The following is an 18935-nucleotide window of genomic DNA, read 5'->3' on the forward strand; positions in this document are numbered from 1 at the left end:
TCTACCAATTTCCTATTCTTGCAGAAATTTCACCTAGAGCATTCTGACCTGCTGTAGTATAATTGTTTGATCTCCAAACCTGCTGTACTGCTGTTTTCTTGGGCTTTTTATTACCATTCTGGGAGATTCTCCTTGACGGTCTTGAATTCGATCTCATATTTCTGGGCTAACATGCTCCTTTTTCTTCCATTTTCTTGGTTAACTACCTTATAAATGGCTATTGAAAGAAGAAGCCTGAGGTAAACATTTGAGATATTACCTATCTGTTAATGTCTGTATCCAGCCACATAATAAATAGATTGCTTAACCAGGTATAGAATTCTAGTTTGGAAATAAATTTTCCCTCAGAATTTTCATTATATTGCTCCATTTCCTTGTGTCTGCCAGCATTACTGTTGAGAAGTCTGATGCCATTCTGATTGCATCAAACTAGGTTTTTTGGTTTTTTTTCCCCTTCATGGGAAGCTTATTTGTCCCCATTATTTTATTGTCCCCATTATTTTGAAGTTTCATGATGGTGATTCTCTTAGTGTGATCTATTTTTTTTTCAGAGGAGATTGGAACTCAGACAAATTTCCTGAATTAGCTCTTTGGTGATTTTCTGTCCTTTATTTTAACCACTGTTTCAATAGCTCTTATTCTAATATTGGCCCTCCTTGACTGTTCCTCCAATTTCTTTATCATCTTCTTTAACCTATTTTTTAAAAATTTCTTTGCCTTCCCTTTCTATATTCCATTTCTTTGTCTTTTTTTCTTCATTCTAGGAGTTTTCTTCAAGTTTGTCTTCCTTACTGTCAGATAACTTCTCTAAAATTTCTGCTGTAATCTTTTTTAATATCCAGAAATTCTTGTTTGTTCTGTGATTTTTATGCCATTTACTTCTTTTACTTATTTTTTGTTATTTTATCATTTTATTTGATAATCAGCTGTTACTTTTTAATCCACATTATAGATTTTTGCAAGTGGTACCTAGGTAACCAACGTAGAAAGCTTGTTTGGGAATCTTCATCCTCATTACGTTTTCTGGACAACCACACGTGGATATAGTATGGGGCATTCCTTATCCTTTTGGCCCAGACAGCCTTGCTGAGCCTCATGTTGATGTATACATCTGGTGTTCCCATCTCCTCCATGGCCATTTCTGGATCTCTTTGAGCATCAAAGGGGTACATTTCTTAAAGCATACTCCGTGGATGTCCTTGTGAATGCTGATGGTGTACTCCCTGGTCACCACCTGACAGCAGAAAGGCCCTTCTTCTCACCTCCTTTCTTTGCAGAAGGCATTCTGCCTAGACCAGGTCAGAAAGGAATAGTGTGAGGGATTGTACTTCTTTTTATCTTTAATAAACTTTGCATTTTAGAATAGTTTTAGTTTTACAGAAAAATTGATAGTACCGAGTTCCCACATAACCCACACCTAGTTTCTTTGGTATGATACATTTTTCAAAATTAATGAACCAATATTGATACATTATTAACTATAGTCCACAATTTTTTCAGATTTCCTTAATTTTTACTTAATATCCTTTTTCTGTTGCAGGATCCCATCCAGGATACCACATTGTATTTAGTCATCATTTCTCCTTGGTTTTTCTCAGCTGTGACTTTTTCTCAGATATTCCTTATGTTTTATAAACTTGAAGTTTTTTAGTTGCATTTTTTTGAAGATACATAGATCACAAAAAAATGTTACATTAAAAAATATAAGAGGTTCCCACATACTCACCCCTTCTCCCCCACTCCTCCCACATCAACAACCTCCTTCGCCATTGCAGCACATCCTTTGCATTTGGTGAATATGGAAGCTAAACTTGACAGTTTTAAGGAACATGACCAAATATTTTGTAGGATGCCCCGCCACTGTAATTTGTCTGATGTTTTTCTCATGATTTCTGAATTTAGTGACTTCCTTCCAAAGAGTACAGAATGGAAAGGGGGTGGGGTGGGGGAGTAGCTTTGCAGGGGAGAAACATGACTAACACTACCTCAACCAGGTGATTAAGGTTAACATCAAAAGTGATGTCATGCTCATAGCATATGATGGGAATGGCATGTTATTTCTGTGGTCTTTCTCCCCTAAATCCCCACCATTGGGTTCTTGTTTAAGCACTTCTTTACTTTCTGGCGTTAAAAGATGCTCCAGACTCACATTGCATGTTACTTGCCTCAGTCCTAGAATTAACCATTACTCCAAAGAGACCTAGTCTTTTTATAATTGGAGAACAGTATTAGAAAACAAGATATGTGAGGTGGGTGTGTGGTTGGTTCTTTGATGTCATTGCTTCAAGGTCCTCTCAGCTGAAGAACAAGAAAATACATGTGTCTATACTAAGCATATATATATTTTATATATGTAACTATGCATATCTAAATATGAGTTAATACTGATGTCTCCATCTCTAACCTATTTCTCATGGGTTATTCTAGCCTCTTCCCATTGCTTATCTGTAAATGCCCACTCCAGTAGTGAGAAATCTTACCCCCAACATCTACCATCCATTTACTTAATTGTTCAGTTCCAGTGTACATGTATAGCAGCATCAGAACTGTTAACCCATACACCCATGGGAAACAACTTTATCAACTAGAGTACAGTGTTTATGTACAGTTTTTGCTTTTAGTCTTACAGACACCACTCACGTCCAAAATTACTTAGGTCAGAACTTTTCCTTCCACCTTCTTCAGTGAGGTTGTTTTATATATTTGTAATACAGTTAGAGTCTTTTGTCACATTCTGAATTCCATCCTGGAATCCCTCAACCAACTAAATACATTTTTAAATTTATATAGATTAATGCTTACTGTTTGTGCTGCAAAGTTTTATGCATTTTAACAAATGCACAGTGTTATGTATCCAGTGCAATATCATACAAAACAGATCCATCACACTAAAAAAGTCCCCTGTGCTTCACTGTTCAACACTATTCCTCCCCAGAACCTCTGACAACCAGTCATCTTTTTATTGTCTCTTTATTTTTGCCTTTTTCAGAATGCCGTATAGTTGAAATCATACAGTATGTTGCCTTTTTAGATGGTCATCTTTCACTTAGCAATATGCATTTAATATTCACCCATGTCTTTGTATGGCTTGATAGCTCATTTGGTTTTATCATCAAATAGCATTCCATTGTATGGATGTATGTGAATGTTTCAACAGTAGTATTCCATTCTTCTTTCATGCATATAATGTAGTCTCATATATTTCTTATATTAACAATCCTTTTTTATTTTGACATTTGCTTCTTCCTGAGTAGTGTCTGTGTTCTCCAACTTGTTTTTCTTTTGGTTATTTGTTTGGGCCTCTGCTTTCACATTAAAACAGGGGTTCTTAACCAGGGCTGTGTCCATGAAAAGATTTCAGAGGGCCCATGAGCTTAACTGGAAATTCAAAAAAAATATTATTCTTGTGGGGTCATGTTGGTGAGAGCAATATATTTATTAAATTATATGCAGTACAGTGTGAACTTAGTAAGGGATCCATGGTTTTCACCTGACTGGCAAAGGGGTTCATGGACCAAAAAAGGTTAAGAACCCCTGCATTAGAGGCTTTCCTCAAATATTTCATTGTTTTGGCTCTCTGTTTCAGAGTGAGGCAACAAAAAAGTAACTGAATGATCTGAGGAGGAGTTGAGTTTGTTGACTATGAGGCTTAGTAGCAAAATTAGAGGAATGGTTTGTTGGAGAAATGTCCTACTGACATATCTGTTGGAAAAATGACCAGGTCTTCAGACCTTTTCACTTCAACTGTTCACTTTCCCCAGAGAAGGCTCTACCAATCTCCCATGTAGAGGATAAACTTTTGCTAGTTTTCTGGGCACCAAAAAGAGGAAGAAATCCCACAGTCTCAAATTTAGTTCAGATTCTTTATTCTAATCCTACTGCACAGAGACCCTCTCTTTTATTCCCTCCAAAGAAAGACCCCCAGGCATCTATGGGGTAGAAAAGGGAGGGATGGTTGCAGTGTGTGGAGAATGTGTCTAAACTTTAACTGTGACCTCCCCCTCAGTGATTCCCTCATCTGTTTGCTCTTTGTTTTTGCTCGTTGTTTGTGCTGATTGTCTGCTCGTTTTTTGTTTTGTTTTGTTTTGCTTGCTGTCTGTTCATTGCCTATTTGTTTTTTCCTTAGGAGGCACCAGGAACTGAACCTGCGACCTCCCTTGTGGGAAGTGGGCACTCAACTGCTTGAGCCACACCTGCACGCTGTGGTTTTTTTTTAACAGATTGAGATATATTTCACATACCATAAAATTCACCCATTTAGAGTATATAATTCAATGGCTTTTAGTATAGTCAGAGTTGCCCAAAATCACTACATCAATTTTAAAGCATTTTTATAACCCCAAAAAGAAACCCCAAAGTCTTTAGCAGTCATCCCCATTCTTTCTATCCTCCCTCCCACCTTAAGCAACATTAATATTTCTGTCTTTATGAATTTGCTTTTTCTGGATATTTCACACAGTATGTGACCTTTCGTATTTCGCTTCTTTCACATAGCATAATGGTTTCAAGGTTTATCCATGTTGTAGTTTGTTTCACTACTCCATTCCTTTCTTTGACTGAATAATATCACATTGTATGGATATATAATATTTTATCCATTCATCAGTTAATGGATATTTGGGTTGTTTCTACTTTTTTTGGCTATCATGAACATATCATGAAGTGATGCTGAACATTTGTGTACAAGTTTTTTTGGGGGGCACATATTTTCACATCTCTTGGCTATATATCCTTATGGAAGGAATTGCTGGTTCATATGGTAATTCTAATGTTTCATCTCTTTGAGGAACTGCCAGACCGTTTTCCACAGTTTTACATTTCCACCAGTAATACCTGATGATTCCAGCTTCTCTACATCCTCACCAATATTTAATATTATCTTTTTATTTTAGCTATTATAGTGTGTGTGAAGTGGTATTTCATTGTATCTAACTGTTTTTTGTTTTTTGTTTTTTGCATTTCAGTAATTTTATTGAAAGATATATCCTTTAGTACTAAACATAATGGTAGTTTCTTAGGTTCCCTCTGCCAACTCAAAATTAACACTGTTATTTCAAAACATTTAAATGTAGCTCAAGTGGTTGGGTGCCTGCTTCCATGTGTGTGGTTCCAGGTTCAATCCCCAGTACCTCCTAAAAATAAAAAACAGACAAAGACAATTTAATTTAAAAAAATAAAATAAAATAATAAAACAAAAACTAAACCCCACAAACAACAGACAAATAAAAAAACCAACTTTCATTGGGGAGTGGATGTAGCTCAGCAGTTGAGTGCCTGCTTCCCATGTACAAGCTCCTGGGTTTAATTCCTGGTACCTCCTAAAAAATAGTTATACACAGACATAGTTTACAAAAGTTAGGTATAACTTTAGGTATTACTGTGGTTCTTTGGTTTATTTTTCACTGTATATTTATCTATAGCATGATGTTAAAAGTGAATCAGAGGGAAGCAGATGTGGCTCAACCAGTTGGGTGCCTGCCTATCACATGGGAGAGCCCTGGTTTGGCTCCCGATGCCCCCTAAAAGAAGACAGGTAGACACCACCCCTACTGCAATGAGCTCAGGCTACACATTTGCACTGAGTGGCCATTTACAACACTCTAATACTGTAGAAATCAATAATGTAATAAATTTGCCTAACTTATTAGGTATATATTTTGCTTTATATAAAATGCCCTCAAATTTAAAAGTAATTTCCATGTGGCAATAATTCCACATCTCTGGATTTTCTAACGCTTATGAGTACCAAGAAACCATTTATACTGACTAGAATAGTAATCTGTTATACCTGAAGTGTGCTCATGTTTTGATGTAAACTTCACAATTTAAAAAGCATGCTTAAGATAGTTTTAGTAGGTTACCATTTTCAAGACCATCTAAATATAATATATTGATCCAATATTGATATTTGGATCAACATTAGAAATAAGGTTCAGTTTACTTTCCTTGGCTTGTCATTAGTTTCATGCTTTGATTTGTAGGCTTCTCAGATGAATTCAAATCTAAACATAATTTGAATTAGTATAATATTAAAAAGGTAATTCTCCCAAGTCTGAGACTATCAATGTTAATCTAGTTGTGATGTTTTGAGACTTGACAGCTTAAATCCAATATTACACTCATGACTCCATAGCTCAGGGTTGTGGAGAAAGGCTTCAGAGAAGAGGTTTTGTTGCTGTGATAATCCAATTAAGGAACCCTTTCAGAAATTGTTGGAAGGTGGGTGATTTCTGTAGTAACTGTGTATCAGTTGCTGTGCTATATGCCCAAAAACAATCTTTTTCAACTACTGAACATTTGGTTTGGAACACTTGTTTGATGAATATTCACTTAAACATTTAGATATAAGCTCTTGTCAGAAGACCAAATCTCTGCCAATTATCATGGAATGTTTCTGAAGACCTCTATTCCTTATGTTAATACTACACACTTCTGTGCTTGGATCTCCAATGCAATGATAGACAATGTCAACACAGAAGGCTTAGCTTTAGAAAATATGATCCTACAGTGGCATGCCTTAAATTGAGTTTCTAGTCTCTCAAAATTAAGGTTATTTCTCCTTTCACATGAATGTTCTCATGAATGAGTGAATAATGGATTTGCAGAAATTTAAAGGCAGTTGTTGCTTTGACTTTCCAACACACCTTTCCAATATAATCTTTTCCATCCTTATCAAGTCTGAAACCATGAACCTATACTGGTTTATATGGGTCAAGTCAGTTGCCAGTGGGACATTCCTTTCCTCTTCAATCAATTTTACAGCCAAATAAAAACAGCTCAATCCAACACAGCCAAGATCTTGGGCTGTACCTTGACCCCTACAGTGGCTTCTCAGAGGTAATCCCCCACCTCAGGCCTGCTCGCACCTCAGATCTGAAAGGCCAACTTCATACAAGTGAAGGCTATTAACTTCATTTTTCAAACCTTAACAATAATAGGGTAATGTTTATCTGTTACATACACTACCCCAGGTACTGTGCTAAGAAATGTACATATATTATCTCATATAATATTTATAACAATTTCCAGAGGTAAATTCTATAAAAATATTATTTCAGTTGAGGAAACTAAGGTTTAAACATCTGGTTTAAACGTTCTAGGCAATGGTGGGCTCAGGCATTTACACCTTCTTTTCTGACCCCAATGTCTGTTCTCTTGATAACATTCTATATTGTAATTTGGGAGACCCTGGTTTATTCAATTTGCAGACAGGCCAGGTTAGCTAAACCTGCCTTAGCATGAATTATATATCTATATGTTTCTACATTGTGCATGGGTCTGTAGGTATTATTAACGTGTATCTACATTTAAAATTAAACACATATAAATTATTAAATATGTTTTCCTGCTTATGGATTTTCTGTCCTATAAACCAGGTTAAAGTACAGAAAATTATTATCAGGTAACATTTAACTTAATGTGATACTGGAATGCCAGTTTCAGACGTCAGTTAAAATTAGGAGTTTCTATTTGTCAAAAACTTACAATACAGATTCCATTCTCCTGACTTAAAAGTACGTTATCAAATGCAGGGGAAACTAACGCCTCCTTGCTTTAAAAAAAAATACTAGCTTCTATTTTGAGTTGTTTTTATCAAATTCCTCATTGCAATTGTGCTTTTGTTTGTTTCTGTATCTGACAAGAGGAACTGTGATTGCTATCTCAGTGGGTGGATGTGGCTGAAGAGATGACACATGATCTAACATTCTATTCAAGTTTATTTTGTACTTCTCCATCACTTTCACTTTAGTGAAGCGATGAACAAAACGAGCTTTCAAGACAGAAGGAAAACTTATTATAAAGGTCCCAAAGGTGGAATGCCTTATGGGTTCTGAGCTTGGAACGTTCCAGGAACAGTGAGGAGACCATTGTGCCTAGAGTTCAGAGGGCAAGGGGAGGGTGGTTCCAGACAGAACTGGAGCAGTTGGCAGGACAGCTCATGCAGGCCACACCAAGAAGTGCAAAATGCAGAACTGCTGAATGACCATGAGTTAGAAAGGGCAGAGGATGTCCATGTGACCAATGCCAGGTACAAGAGAGTAGTCCATGGCCAGGATTTTAGCCCTTTCTCTTATCCCCGTGAATCAAAAGGGAGAGATTTGGGCCTGAGTGTCCAACAGTTTGCAGGTGATGTTTGGAAGTCAGAGGATTGCTGTTAAGTTATTTTATAGAGATATGCCTGTATCCTGACTGGCCTCCTGGGTATATCCTCAGTTTTGTTTATGGACACATACACATGGACATCATAAATCCTATGATGCAAAAGCCAGCTTCTATGCAAAGAGCTTTTCCTGGACATTTAAACCATCAGTCCTAAGTGGTAAATTGAACAAACTCCTGCCTTATGTAGTAGCTAGTTGAACTACCTTTATTTTGATTTCCCAAGGTATCAAAATAAAATTCTCCAAAATATGATGTCTCCTAAATATTAAATTTCATGTTTCCATTCCATAAAATGTATAGGGATAGTTGCTGGAGATCCAAAGATAAATGTATCTCTACATTTAATAACACAATTCCTGCCCTCAGGGAGATCACAGTTTAGGATAAAAGAAAGATGGCAGATGATTGTTCTACCAAAAAAACCTGGTAGGAGAGTGAATGTGGCTCAAGCAGTTGGGTGCCTGTCTACCACATAGGAGGTCCCAGGTTCTGTTTCTGGTGCCTTCTAAAGAAGACAAGCAAGACAGCGAGCTGACATGATGGACTGGTGCAGAGAGCTGACGCAACAAGATGACACAATGAAGAGACACAACAAGGAAACACAATGAGAGAACAACAAGCAGAGAGCAGAGGTGGCTCAAGTGATTGAGCACCTCCCTTTCATATGGGAGGACCTGAGTTCAGTTCCTGGTGCCTCATAATAAGAAGATGAACACACAATGAACAGGCACAGAGAGTGCACAGTGAGTGCAAACCAAGGGGGGTTGGGGGGGGAAGGGCTGTATAAATAAATAAATAAATAAATAAATAAATAAAATCTTTGAAAAGAAAAAAAGAACCTGGTAGAGTCTCCTGTATAAGCCTGATTCATCTTTTCTATAGAGGCCACATGTGTTCTTTCTTTTTAATCTGTAAAATGTATGAATTATATTTGATGTCTATGAAAATAATAAAACTATCATTATCAGTAATTGTGCTAGATGCTTTGCACAGTTATTTAAAAATAGATGTTGTTTTTCCTACTCCCATTTAACAGATAAGGAAACTAAGCTTCAGAGAACTGAATTAGTCCAAGCTGAAAGAGTTAGCGAGTGGAATCAGTGAGATTCCCAGATCAATGATTCCAAAGTCCTGTGCTTCTTGCTGTTCTACAAACCAACTCCTTCTATGATGAATATCTGGTTTAAATCAGAAACAGTTTGATTACATTACCACTAGTCCTCTAGGAACATTTGCACCCAGTTTTGTTTTGAATGGCCACAAATTGTTCCCTAAAATGTGGCTCCTGTATTCACTCACTGAAACTTCACTGAGTATCTCTGAATGAAATATTGTACTAGATACTGGAGATACAAGGTTGGCTAAGACAGGTTTCTTAACTCTGAACAACTCAGCCTAGGTGGGGAATGAAAAATGAAAGCAGAGTGACAAATACTCTGTTAGAGTCATTTCAAAAAGCTCTCTTCCTGCCTCTCTGAACCATGTCTCTCAGACCGTTCCTTCCCCTTTCAGGCCACTTGGGTGAGCTCCTTTATCCCCACAGCAAGGCTCAGAAAACTCTCATGAGTTTTATTTATTTTTATGAACAGCACTGTACAGTTTTATTAATCACTCAAGTACAGTAGCACCTGGTAAAATTCAGACAAATTGGGATTAAAAGTGAACAGACAAGTGTCTCTTGTTGTTTAACCCCTAAAACAACATTATACAGTCTGGATTTACCTATATAGTCCTGCATCAGCTTCTAGAATATTTGTCAGGAGGGAAAAAATAAAATGACACTGGCCAGTACAGTCTTTGGATATTTAGAAAGGGAAGGGGCAGAAAGTCAGTTCTCAAAACAAATTAGTCAGCTTTAGTCTCATCAGCAGGATCTTTGGATTCTTTTTTCTTCCCTACTTCTTCAATGTGCTTGTCCTTTTCTCGCGAACCCTCCAGCTTGGCAGCCATTTATGCCTCTCGGTTCTCATTGTTGGCTTCCATTTTGTGGGTCAATTTCTCTTCCTCCTTTTTACTTAAGTTGTTGTTATTTTCCATTGCTTTCTGAAGCACTTCTTTCTCATGCTCTCATTTCTCAGCAAGCTGCTTCAAGACCTCAGATTGACAGGACTTGCATCTTCCTTGTGAATTTCCGCCAGGGAAAGATCCTTCGTCTTTGGAAGTGAAAGGGGAAATTTTGGGACGGATTCTTCTGACTGAGGGCTGAGCATCAACTCAAAGGCCTAGCCTGAGGCAAGCTTCTCCAGTTTTCACTGGATATCAGAAGAAGCCATGGTGAACAGAAGACAAGAGACTGGCAGTGAATTTTACACAATCCACTGGTAAGGAAAGCCCTCTCAGACAGTGGCTGCCTGGGGATGTACCCACTGACTACCAAGCATTCCTCCAGATTTGGATATACCATGTCTTCCCCAAATCTAGGTATCTGTAAGTGATTTTTAAAATTATTTCCCCACAAAAGAGCTTCATATTCAATGGCCCTTTCACAGTGAATACTACCATATGCCACATTGCAATATAAAACAGCAGCCATAGATTTGTCCTAGTCTCTTCCTCTGTGCCAAACCCCAAGAGTCATCAAAAATCAGTATTTCTATCATTTGAACACGTCATTCTCTCCATCTCTGATATGCTATAGTCTTAGTTCAGCCTCTCATCATCTCTTACTGCCCCATTAGAATTCATCTATTTTGAGTTTTCCAAGCTTTATTCCCTACAAATTTAACATGTATATTACTGGCAGAGTGATATTCTTAAAATGAAAATGTGATTATGACACTCCTGATTTAAAACCTTTTATTTCCTATTGTTATAGACCTTAGTAGGGTATAGCAAGATTCGGACCCAGTTTATTTATTGCACATTTGCCAAGCCCTTTCTCACCCTTATTTCAGCCTTCCCCGACACTTATCTTTCCCCTATTAAGGGTTATTATTTTACATGTTCACATTTTGGTTCAGACTACTGGTTCATTTTTCAGAAATGCCTGTCCTACCTCCCTCCTTTCTACTGTCATGTTTTACCTGGTAAACACTTCTGCTTTCAGTATCTAACTCAAGATTCTTTTCTTCTATATGGCCCTTTCTGGGACTGGAATATGAATTAAAAAAGAACCTGTGAAGAAGAGGAGCAAATAAGTCTGTTATGGGAAACTTCAAAAATTCCCACAATTAATATCAAAATAGACTTCAGTATAAGGAATAATACCAGAGATAAAGAGGGAGATTAAATAAAGATAAATAGGTCAATTTACCAAAGACAATAACAGTTCTAAATATGAGTAAACCTAATAAAAGACCTTTAAAATACATGGAGCAAAAATTGATATATTTGAAATGATAATAGTAATTAGAGCCAGAAGCTTCAATAGTTTGCTTTCATAAATTGATAGATCAAGTAGATGGGAATTCATTAGGGATATAAAGACCTGAGCAGCACTACTCTAAAAGTGTCAGTTACGTTAAACTGTATCTAATTGATAGAGTATTTTAGAATACTCCACCCAACAGTAGCAGAATACACATTCATTTCAAGTACAATGAAGTGAATGGAACATTCACGTAGAGTGAATTATTATTATTCACCTAGATAAACCATATTCTGGGCCATAAAACAAACTTTAATGAATTTAAAAGAACTGAAACCATACAAAGCATGTTTTCTGACCACAACAGAATTAAACAAGAAATCATTAACAGATTTATATCTGAAAAATCCCCAAATATTTGGAAATGATACAACACACTTCTAAATAATTCGTGGGTTAAAGATGAAGTCTCAAAGCAAACCAGAAAATATTTTGACCTAAATGAAAATGAACATTCAACATATCAAAATTTGTAGTATGCAGCTAAAACAGTACTTAGGGGAAAATTTATAGAATTGAAAACTTATATTAAAAGTCTCAAATTACTGATATATGTTTCTCTTTTAAGAAACTGGAAAATAAAGAGAAATTAAATCCAAAGGAAGAAGAGGGATGCATAGGAACTAGAAAAATTAAAATAAGTTTGAAATTGAAGAACGAAGTTGGAGGAATCACATTACTCAATTTGAAGACTTACTATAAAGTGACAGTAATCAAGACAGTGTTGTATTGACAAAAAAACAAAACCAAACAAATAGACAAAACAACAACAACAAACAGACACAGGGTTCAATGGAACAGAATGGAGAGTCCAGAAATAGACACACAGATTAAAGCCAATTGATTTTTGACAAAGGTGCAAAGACAATTCAATGGAGAAAAGATAGTCTTTTCAACAAATAGTGTTATAATAATTGGACATTCATATGCAGTAAAATGAACCTTAACTTATACCTCATACCTTATACAAAAATTTAATCAAAATGGATGTGAGGCATAGATTTATATGCATTTAAATATAAAACTATAGGGGAGTGGATGTAGCTCATTGATGGAGCATCTGCTTCCCATGTACAAGGTCCTGGGTTTAATTCCCAGTATCTTCTAAAAACAATGACAAAAACAACAATGAACAAAAATACCCCCCAGATCTTGTGGTTGGTGGTGGTTTTTTGGACCATACACCCAAAGCAAAAGCAACAAAGGAAAAAATACTATAAAACTATAAAATTTTTAGAAGAAAACAATCTTTGTGATCTTGGGTTAGGCAAAGTTTCTTAGATAAAACAGAAAGCACTGTTTATAAGAGGAAAAAAGTGGATAAAATTGGACTTCTTCCACTAAATTTTTTTTGTCTGCAAAAGACAGTGTTAGAAGAGTGAAAAGATAACCCATATATTTGGGAGAAAATATTTGCAAATCATATATTTAGCAAGACTATATAAAATATTAATACTCTCAGGACATATCAATCAGAAAACAAAGAACTAAAAAAATGAGGGAACAATGTGACCACCTTCCCAAAGAAGATAGATAAATGACAAACACATGAAAATATGCTCCACTTATTAGTCACTAGGGTAGTCCTAACTAAACCACAATGAGATATCAGTACACACTTATTAGAATAGCTGAAAGATAAAGGGAAAAACTGAAAATACCAAGTGCTGTCATGGATGTAGGTCAACTTGAACCCTCATGTATTATTGGTGGGAATGCAGATTTGGAAAATAGTCTAACACTTCCTTACAAAGTTAAGCATAAACCTAATATATGAGCCACTAATCCCAGTCCCAAGTATTTAACCAAGAAAAATGAAAACATATGTTGTCAAAAAAAAAAAAAGCTACATGCAAATATTTATAGTGGCTTTATTCATAACTGCCCATACTGGAAATAATCCAAATAGTGTATAGATAAACTTGTGAATAGATAAACAAACTGTAGTGTATACATGTGGAAAACTACTAAGGAAAAAAAAGGGACAAACTATGCACATTCACAAGTATGTAAATGTATCAAATGCATTAGACAAATGAAAGAAGCCATATTTAATAAGCTACATATTCCATGATTCCTTTATACGACATTCTAGAAAAGTCAAAACTATAGGGACTTTAAAGAGATCAGTGATTCTCTGAGGTCAGAGTTGAGGAAGAGATTACTTCAAAAGGGCACAAGGGAACTTTTGGGGTGATGAAAATGTTCTATATCGTAATTAAAGTGGTGATTATATGAAGGTATGTGTTGGAGATTGAATCATGTTCTCCCACAAAAGGCATGTTCAACTCCCAACCCCTGGCCCTATGGGTGTGAACTCATTTGTAAATAGTTAAGGGGTGCCCAAACTGAATGACCATGGGCCTTAATCCAATATGCCTGAAATCCTTATACACAAAGGGAGGATGCCATGGGGAGCAGCAAGAAGTTGGAAGCCAACAGAATCTGGAAGAGAAACGAGAAGATGGCTCCATGTGCATTTGCCATGTGATAAAAAAGTCAAATACCCAAGGATCTCTGCCAGCCCCAGAAAACATCTCAGTCTTCATGGTAAAAGCATCACCTTGCTGATACCTGGATTTTGGACATCTAATATCCTCAAAAGCATGAGCCAAAAAACTCCCATTGCTTAAGCCAACCCATTACATGGTATTTTAGCAGCTAAAAAGCTAATGCAATATGTGTCTTGGTTTCCCAGGCTGCCATGACAAATATACACGATGGGTTAGCTCATGGTTTCAGGTGCTAGAAGGCTTGCTATCTCCCAGGGTCAATAGCATTCTGGCTGCCGACAATTCTTGGGGTTCCTTGTCTTTCCCATCATAAACCATGTCCTCTCCTTTCTCTTGAAAGTTCCTGTTCACTTCCTGCTTTTGGCTCCTCCCTGTGGCTTTTTCTCTATGTTTGAATTCCTTCTGCTTATAAAGCACTAGTGTGTTAGGATTAAGATCTGTCCTGATTCATTTGTCCTCACTTTAACTAAAAATAACATCTTCAAAAGATCCTATTTACAATGGGTTCATACCCACAAGAATGGGATTAAGATTAAGAACATGTTTTTTTTCTGGAGTACATAACTTAATCTACCCTAGTATGCATTTGTCAAAACTAAGAATATATCCTAAAAGGTGTGAATATTATTGTATATAAATATCTCAATAAGCCTGATTTTTATAAAAGTGGCAAAAATTCTTCACTTTTAAAATCCTTGCCCTTTGCATTATGACTTTATAAGTTTTATGTCACGAAATAAAGTCCGTCTTTCCACCACTTGGAACTTGTCTTAGCCTTGTGACTTGATTTGACAAATAGAATGTGGCAGAAGTAATGTTATGCCTATTCTAAGCTTAATCGAGATTACTTTTATATTTCCACTCACTTTATTGGACTCTGAGCCTGCCATAATGTTAATGACAAGCCAGGCCAGCTTGCTGGAGGAGACAGACTTTGGCTTAGCCAAACCTGGTTGCCACATAGACCATCAGCTCATGCCTGAAACTGAACCACTTGACTGTGGATGTATAAAAGAGCTCAGCTGAGATCAAAAGACCTGTCCAGCTGAGCCCGAAGTGTTGATCAAGAACTATAAAAATATTTGTTATTTAAAGCTACTAAATTATGGGATGGTTTGCTAGGTATCAATAGTTACCTATAGGAAGGTTTCGTTTGAACTATATTTAAGCAGGTGACATTTGAACCAAATTTTGAAAAATGAACAGGAGTTTACTTTTCTTACCATTTTAGTCTTTTTTATCAAGTTCTTTTTTTGGTGGAAAGAAAGAATGGGAATGGGTAGTACATGAGGTGAGAACAGTATTTAAACAAAAATCCAACAGTGAGTAAGCTTACAGCCTTTCCAGAGATGTGCAAGCAGTTTAGGATAACTGGCACATGGGGTGAGTGAGATTGTTTGGCTGGACAAGAGGCAGCTAAATAAACTCAGGGTAGATTATAAAGGCCTTGTATAATATCAAGGTTATTTTAAGTGAAGGAAGGAGGGGACACCATCAGATTTGCATTTCTGAAAGATTCCTTTGGTGTGGAATCTGGACTGGAAAAGGTTAAGACTTAAAATTTAAGGTTAAGACTTAAAAAGCAAGGAGACTATTGCAATTGTCTGGACATAAGAAGATGGTGCCTGAACGGAGGTGCCTGGTGCAGTGTAGGCACCATCACCTTTTTTCCTGCTCAATCTGTCATTTTTGCCACCATTCTTCAGATATGCAATATAATATAAATTGAGTTTGACCCAAATGCCTTTCCCCCTCCTCTGGTCTTTTCTCCTTGTGGTCACATAAACTCATAGTAGTTGTGAGAGTGTCCTGACTATTCTTTTCCTTAGAATAGCACAGGGTTATCTGGAAGAGAGCACAGAGTCCCTGACCTAAGAGGTTTGCATTCTATCTGAAAAGATGCCACATGTGCCAAGGAAATAACAGGAGAAGGAAGAAAGGCATGGGAAATGGTGCCAGATGGCCTAAGGAATGCCCAAAGCAAAGATTACTAAAATAGTTCATGTCTGTTCCACCCAGTGACAGTTTGAATTTTGTGAATCCTAGAAAAGATTATGTTCTAGAACTAATCAATTCCTGGGGGGTTGGGTCCCTTTAATTGCATTAAATTTATTCGGAGAACTTTGATTAGATCACTTGATTAGGTCACTTTAGGGCTTTTGACTGGACCCAGGGTGGGTCTCCACCCTCTTACTGGGGTCTTATATAAACTGAGAACTGAATGTAGGAAGAGAGAGACACAGAGAAAGGGGGCTTTGCCATTTTGACCTGGCCATGTGAGAGAGAGAACTCCAGGTTCACCTACAGCTACAGAAAGACAGAGTAGCCCGAAAGGCTCAAGGATATATGGCCCAGAGAGAGATGCTTGATTGCCCACAGCTGAGCTCAAGGAGAAACTAGAGAGAGACTGGCAGCCCTGCCACTTTGCCTTGCCATAGGGCAAGACTCCATGATCTGCTAGCAGTGGACCTTTGGAAGGGAAGCATCTCTGATGATGCCTTGATTTGGACATTTTCACAGCCTTAGAACTATAAGATTGTACCCCAAATAAGTCCCCTTTATAGGAGCCAATCCATTTCTGGTATTTTGGCATCAATGGCCTTTGGCAAACTAAGACACATCCCTTGGTATTTGACCACCCACATAATGCCGGATTTTATTAGTTAACATTTCCTGTTTCAATGCATTGACAGTACATGGAGATTTGAACTTCAAAAGCAGAAACCACATTCTCTATTTCTGTGTCTCCTCCTATAGCAGCTACCATAGTGCTTGCCACTTAGAAGCTGAAAAAATAATACTGCAATAGCTGAGAGGGTTTCAAGGTTTGAAGGGGGTCAGGTATTTTCCACAGCTATTTGCTCTAGACAGACCAAGAGTGGGTGTTACCACCTTAAATGTGGTATCCTGGCTATAAGCCAGGACTTAATTGTTGATGATTCTTCCTTTTCTGCCAGCCACTGTTAAGTACAGCAGGTCACAAAAAAGTTCATGAAACTCCTTAAGAAGCCAGACATGGTGACTCTGAAAGTTCAGTGTTCACGGCCCTATAAAACACAAGTACACTACATTGATATGCTGATGCCTGGTTTGTTTGCTTGCCTCCTGGAAGCTAAGGTTCACTTGGATTCTGTTTCCTATTTGCTAGTGGGTGTTTTAATGTACATCCTACTGTCCTGGGTCAACTGTCTCAAGATTTCCCCCAATATTCTTCACTTGTATATATATGCTTACTATTTTTAAAAATGATGAAATTATAAAAAAAACAATAAAAAAGAAAAAAGATCAATTTTTCAGCAACTTTTAACATTTTGTGTACATTTGTCATGTGTGTGTATATACACACTATATATATGAATATAGGAAAATACATATATATTTCATACTGTTCAAAATGTTTCTTCCCACTCTACAATATACCATAAAAATCTTTACATCTTTTCATGTCAATATTCTTCCACCATATCATTTTAACATTTGTCTGGTAGTCCACTGTGTACCACAAGTTATAGAAATGATCCACTTTGTTGGCTTGTTTCCTAGTTTCGACTCTTCTCAACAAAGCTGCCATACGTTTTGGGGCACTTCTTTCATTTTTGGCTTGGGGTCTATTATAAAAGTGGATTTTCTGGGCCAACGGATATGCACAAAAGACTTTCATTAATATTTGTGAAATTGACTGTTAGATGTGTGAAATCAGTTTATAGTAAACTTGTTAATTTTTGCTAAAATGTCTCTGAGATTTTAATATTGTCTATAGATTTTGTTTGATTTTTTTCTTTTGTTTGTTTTTTTTTTGTCATTTTTTTAAGCTTTCTTTCTATCTATAGTTTTTTTTTTTAAGTACTAAAAGTAGAAATTAGAAAATGAAATGTCAGCTAAGTGCCTTGTGTATTTCCTTGTTTTGTTTGTTAGTTTGGTTCAGTTTTCTTTTTGCTCTGCTATAAAATGTATCTGAAAAAATCTAATTAAATCAAATAAGCTTGAGTCATGAGAAAGCCCTCTTTTACTTTCCTGGAAAGAAGCAATGGAGCATCCACAGATTCTGATATTAGCTATTACAATTTTGGGAGGACATTTAGAACTGACTGAATTTGTCCGGGTCACCAAACTTTTTCATTACCTGCCAAAGTTTCATTTCAATTACACCCTAAGGTATATGTATATCCTGTTGGTGTTTTTGTGATGTGTCCTACATTTCTGTTTATCTTCTCTAATGCACATTGCAGCCAAAAGATGAACTATGAAAAATAATGTATCATGTATTAGAAATTGTACAAAGGGACCAAGAGACCAGGATTCTAGTATTGTCTTTGCTAGCCACAGCTGAGCTAGTTACTTAACTCATGTGGGACTTTGTTTCCTCATTGCAAATAACTTTATACAACAGTCTAGTGGTGATGGTGATTGTGGATGGGGAGGAACCCAGAGAAAGCATCCATTCGTTATGTACCTTATGTGTAAATTATCTCCCTATTTAGATATTATTTCCCCCATTTTAAAGATGAGGAAACTTAGGCTCAGAGATGTGAAATAAATTGCCCAGGTCACACAGAGAGTAAATTACAGATATAACAGATGTAATCTGGGGCTGCCTGACTCCAAAGTTCTTTCCTTAACATGAGCATGTGAAATGAAATGGTGGCATTTTCATTTATTAGTTCAATGAGTATTTATTTAGCACCTACTATGTGCCAGGCACTGTGTTCAGTCCTGGAAAACAGTGGTGAACAAGTTCAGTATGGTCCTTGCATCATGGACATTGCAGTCCAGTGAGGGAGTGAGGCATTTAAAAGATAAGAACACAGTTATTTGAATGCAAGTTGTGACTAATGCCACGAAAGAAAAAAGCAGGGTGTTGTGAGAGAATAACAAGGGAGACCTAATTTGAA

General features: G+C 36.8%; 1 pseudogene; it reads right to left on the reverse strand.

Annotated features, from left to right (window-relative positions):
- Positions 1 to 6189: 6189 nt before the first annotated feature.
- LOC101420689 (cyclin-G1 pseudogene) lies at positions 6190 to 17614 on the reverse strand (annotated as a pseudogene).
- Between the last annotated feature and the right edge of the window lie 1321 nt (positions 17615 to 18935).

Source organism: Dasypus novemcinctus, chromosome 8 (genome assembly GCF_030445035.2).
Source record: "Dasypus novemcinctus isolate mDasNov1 chromosome 8, mDasNov1.1.hap2, whole genome shotgun sequence".
NCBI lineage: Eukaryota > Metazoa > Chordata > Mammalia > Cingulata > Dasypodidae > Dasypus > Dasypus novemcinctus.